This window comes from Ailuropoda melanoleuca, chromosome 7 (genome assembly GCF_002007445.2).
Source record: "Ailuropoda melanoleuca isolate Jingjing chromosome 7, ASM200744v2, whole genome shotgun sequence".
NCBI lineage: Eukaryota > Metazoa > Chordata > Mammalia > Carnivora > Ursidae > Ailuropoda > Ailuropoda melanoleuca.
The window spans coordinates 57,424,993-57,430,153 of record NC_048224.1 but is presented as its reverse complement, the minus strand read 5'-3'; positions in this window follow the sequence as shown (position 1 = coordinate 57,430,153).

Genomic DNA, 5,161 nt, shown 5'->3' with positions numbered 1-5,161 from the left:
GATGGTCGCCAGTGCCCACGTGGCGTTTGGCCACAGTTGTTTCCAAACTGCCTTTTTAAAAAGAAATGTTTTTTCTTTATGGTTTCGATCTGCACTTCCCAAAGCCTCTGTGGCAAAGACAAGCGGTACTTTCTCCCATCCACCCAGACCAATGCCAGTAAAATGAAGCCAAAACCAATCACTAAAGGGCCCCACTAACTGTAAGCCCCAATGTGCTGTTATCAGATTCAACAGACAAAATTACCTGGTCACGCAGCTCTAAGACTTTCTTGGTTTCTGTGGCCTTTTTGCATGGCTCACAGACCAGCCCTGGGGGGCGCTGGTGGAAATAGACCACCTCCTGGAAAACCCACCGTCCCGTCAACAGGACAACCTATGCCTGGGAACAGCGAGTTCATTCGCATTTCCAACCCTGAGATGTAAGCACGAAAGAGCAGAGTAGACCCATTTCAGGGAAGAGCCGATCGAGGCCCGGGGGATGGCGGGCCAGTCCAGGGCTCAGAGCACGGACTCCCGTCCTCAGACCCCCGTCCAGTTTCTGCCCTCCTGTGCACTGACGACATTTCCAAGATCACGAGGCTTCCCGGCACCTGTCCCACCGCGCAGAGAGACCCTCACCTTCACCCACCGGGGGACTCGTGTAGGCCAGGGCTTGAACGGAGAATTCGGCCCCCCAGTGGGCATGCTCTGTCCAGAGCTGGGGGCTCCTCCGGGTCCCAGGATGCCCCTCCCTGGCCCCAGGTGCCTCCCCGTTGGACACGATGCCTCACACACCCAGAGCAGTGCTGGCCCCTCTGTGCGGTGACAGCCTGCAGGCCTCTGGGCTGGGACCAGGCGGACAGATGGCACAGAGAAGCAGGTGGTTGTCCACCTGTCACATCCAGGTCCCCAGGCGCACGCGCGTGGGTGCTTACACGCGCTCGCACACACACAGAGCCTGCCCGTGTGTCCTCGGCTGAGTGATGGCCACATTGCAGGGGTGACAGGGCAGGGCCACCAGAGCGAGTGCAGGAAAGCCTGTCCACACCAAGGACACTGAGGGGGCACTCAGGACTCTCGTAGGCTGCTGGTGAGCGAGCAGACGGGTACGAGCCCTTCGGAACAGAGTGGGCGGTCTCTGATCGAGTTAGACACAGAGTTCCCACGTGGCCTAGGAATTCTGCTCCGGGGATTTGCCCAGGACAAGGGAGCCCGTACCTGAGTGTTCTAGCTGTCTCAGCGCAGCCGAACACTGGAGAGAAACATGAGTGCTCCAGCAGGAGAATGAGCGAACTGTGGCTGCGTCTCCGCTGACAAGTGGCAGGGACCCGGCGGGGCCGGAGAGGCTCCAGGCGTCCCCTGCCTGCCCGTCAGTTTGTCCCGCCGGCGACACTCAGTCATGCGGCGTGGCCATGCCCGGCTCCACGGTGGGACAGACGGTCCGACCAGCCTGCCCGAAGCTGCAGAGCAGGCGCTGACAGGGGGCATCGGAGCACGCGGCGGGGGTGGGCACACACCAGCAGGCCCCTCCCAGCCCCAAGCTCCTGCCACCCGCAGTCTGTCAGGCTGTTTCCCACTTGCTGGGCACGTCCTTGGCACCTAGGACTGAGACATGGGTCAGGGCCCGCCTCTGTTCCCCACGCCTGCCCCGTGGCCTGCAACAGACCCCCACCGTCCTGTTGGCACGTGGCTGGATCCCACCCTAACGGGCTGTGTGGACTTGGCCTTCCCAGGCCTGGCTTTCCCGACTGTGCACTGGGCAGTTTGAGCTGGCCGTCTACAAGGGTCCCCTCCTCCAGCTCCGCCACCCAGGACCCCAGACCTCCGAGGTCTCCCGACCGGTGATCCCACGCAGTGACCACCTGCAGACGTGGAAGCCGGCCACACCATCTCCGCCTGCCCTGTTGGCCTCCCCCAGATGAGGACAAGTGCCCTGTGCTCTCCAAGTGATCAGAAATGACTAGTTTTGAACGGAGGGGCTCCTCGAAACCTTGTCGTCGTATTTAATCTGGAATTAAACTGTTTATGTCTGAGGTCTGGTGTGGACGCCTCATCGATCTTTGATCGTTTTCCCTCAGAGTCCAGGCGGCCCCATGTCAGTGCTGTTTCACAGATGCTGCAGGATGGAAGGCTTATGACGGGAGGAGCCCAGTCCTGCTCGCTCCCCGACCCGGGTATCGATGAGCCGAAATCTATACAACCGGGGAGGGAGGGAGTCCAAGCTCCATTTCGAGCCCCGGGCTCCTCCTGCAGCTCCAGGGGCATCCACGGCGCCGGAGCTCAGGCGAGGTGGGTTTTTGTGCGTCACCTGCCGGCAGGAGGGGGTCGAGCCGTAGGTGCCATGGGCAGAAGGCAGAAGAGGACTCGGAACCCCAGCAGCTCCTCGGGCAGGAGCCCCACGCAGGCTGCCTTGGTCCCCGGCTACTGCGCCTGACCTTAACCTTCAGCCTGGGACCTCCGGCCGTGACGTGGGGGTGTCGCACACCTGGGCCTGCCCCGAGGACCCGGACCGGAAACACCCAAGGGTCTGGAAGACGCTCTCCGTGCTGCGGTCCGGCTCCCTCGAGCCCTCTGCTGTTCTCCACCAGGCCCGGACTCCGGGAGCTGCTTCCCTCCGAGCTGCCCGGTGTCACATCAATACAGGGGGTGTGTTTCCTCCCCTCCAGGTCAGTCTAGTCCTCAGGCTCATCCCAGGGAGACCCCAAGCCTCCACCCCGACGGCGGGACCTGTGACTGGTGCATAGGTGGGGCCGGACCCTGGAGGGCACCAGGGATAGGGCTCCGGATGGGGGGGCGGTGGGGGGCGAAGCTGCAGGCCGGGAATCTACACCACCCGCCCTGTGGGCAGACCCCTGACCTGGGCTCCCTCCCTGGGGGCTGGTCCCAGACCCCTGTCTGCAGGGCACCTCTCACCTGCCAATGTGAGGTCAGGTTGCACAGATTTGCGACCCTTTGGAAGGTCAGAAAGGAATGTGCTTTCAGCCACTGGCCACTCAGGTGGCTTCTCCGGTCTGAGCCGGTGAGAGGCAGAGAGCGGCCAAGGGGCTGGTCTGTCCCTCCCCACCACCACCTGCCACCCATTCCAGTGCCCTCTGACCCCATCCCTCAGCCCAGGACCTGCCATAGGAGGGCAGGCATGGCCCTGGCCCAGGTGTGGGGTCTGAGGTCCTGTGCCCCAGGAAGCAGGCAGGATGCAGGGGCACTCTGGGGAACTTGCCAAGGGTCACAGGTCTCCCAGCGCTGGGACAGAGGCAGCCCCTCCCGCTCCCGTCCCCCGGGAGCCATGTCTGCACCAGGACACCGCGTGAGTGGCTCCACGCACCGTGAGTGCCGAGATCTGAGCTCCAGCTCTCTCTCGGGTAAAATGAGGAATGAGTCTGGTCCCCCCATGGAGGGAGGAGGGCGAGGGGACCCGTCAGGAACATAATGGGCCGTGTTTGCTGCAGGAAATGAGGAATCAGCTGCAGAATCGTATACACACTGTCCAGGGTGGTTGGTCCGCGGGCTGGAAGGGGACTCCAGGACTCCTGGCCTCGGCAGACGGGCCGCCCCGGCCCAGGGGCTCTGGGCAGGGTCTCGGCTGGGACCTAGCGGGTCACACACAGACATTCTCATTTCTGGTGATTACTGGCGTGTCAGTCTGGGCTGTCCCTTTCCCTCCCTGTCATACCTGCTTCCTCTGAAATCCTGACAAGCCTCCTGGTCATTCCGTCGGCCGCCAGGAGCGCAGAAACACCCGGAGCTGCAGAGCCCGCAGAGCTTCTCTCAGACGCGGCATTGAATTACCTCTGCGCTGCTCTTGTGCCCGGCGGGCAGGCCTGTCACTGCAAGCCTCACATCTGAGGCCACAGACACAAGAACGCCCTGAAGGCAGCAGGGCCCGCAGCCCCACAAGGCAGCTGGGCCCACCTCTGAGAGCCTCACCTTTTTGGTTCTGGGCTGGGCCTGGGCTGGGCCTGCTGGCCTCTGGCCGAAGCCCCCCTCCCCACTGCTCACCCTGTGCACCTGCCAGGACCACGGTTTTCCCTGGAAACTGAGCTCTCAAGGCTAAGAGAAACCAACAGGGAATCGTGATTCTTTTGCAAACATTTGCTTTATAAGCAGGGCTTTTTTTTTTCGAGGCCTCTCCCCTTTGGGGAAGCAGAGAGCTTTCCCTGCATCCAGCCTTGCAGTGAGGGCAGGAGCGGAGGGGGCGGGAGGGCCGTGGGCGTCTGTGGAACCCCGGGCTGCTTGGGGTCACGGTGACACCCTCCCAAAGTCACTCTGCGGCATCTCACGGGACTTTCACCAAGCTCTCTGAAAACCAACACACCTGGGAATTGCTCTGGGCCTCAGACGAGAAGGGCATGCCTTCCAAGCCCCTCGGCCCCCAGCCCTCCCTGCCCCGGGCAGCCCACCCAGCAGACCCCATCGTGGGGGCCCCGGGGCACAGCGGGCAGTGTGGCCTCCACCACGGGGAGTGCGAGGGGATCACGGCCCCTTCTCAAGGTCCCTGTGCTCCTGTGGGCCCTGGACAGCCACCAGACAGGCAGGCAGACAGACACACTGGCCGACCCACCACCCAGATCTGCCCGATGACCCCCCACCGAACCCCATGATGCTCCCATTTCTGTCATTTTCTGTTTTTCTTTTGGTAACTTTTTATTTTATGTATTTGGGATTATTTATTGGATATAATTCCAAACTTAGAGAAACATTGCAAGACTCCCACAAAAAGCCCCACACGCATGTTGGCCCCACGTGGGTTTGGGGTTCGCTCCGCTCCCCCGAGCACCATTCGTTTCCAAAGCACATGGGAGGGGTCTCTCGGCATGATGCCTCTTCACCCCTAAATACGTGTGAGTGTTTCCTAGATCCAGACGCTGTCTTGTATTCTCATGTTACCAACACACGCGTGTGCGGTCCCCGGCACAGCTCCAGCGAGCAAGTGTCCCTCACGGCTGACGAGTCAACGGCGCAGTGCCATCCTGGGGACCGGCCCTCCTCGGGCTCGTCACCCGGCCGTCGCAACTGCATGTCGTGCATTTGGGCAGGAACGCCTCCCCCCCCCCCCCCCCCCCNCCCCCCCCCGCCGGCGGTGATGTTGTCTTCTCCGCGCATCCCACCCAGGGAACGGAGGCTCTGACGTGAGGTGGGAGGGGACACAGCGTCAGGAAGACGGACGGCGTCGTGGGCCTGTGGT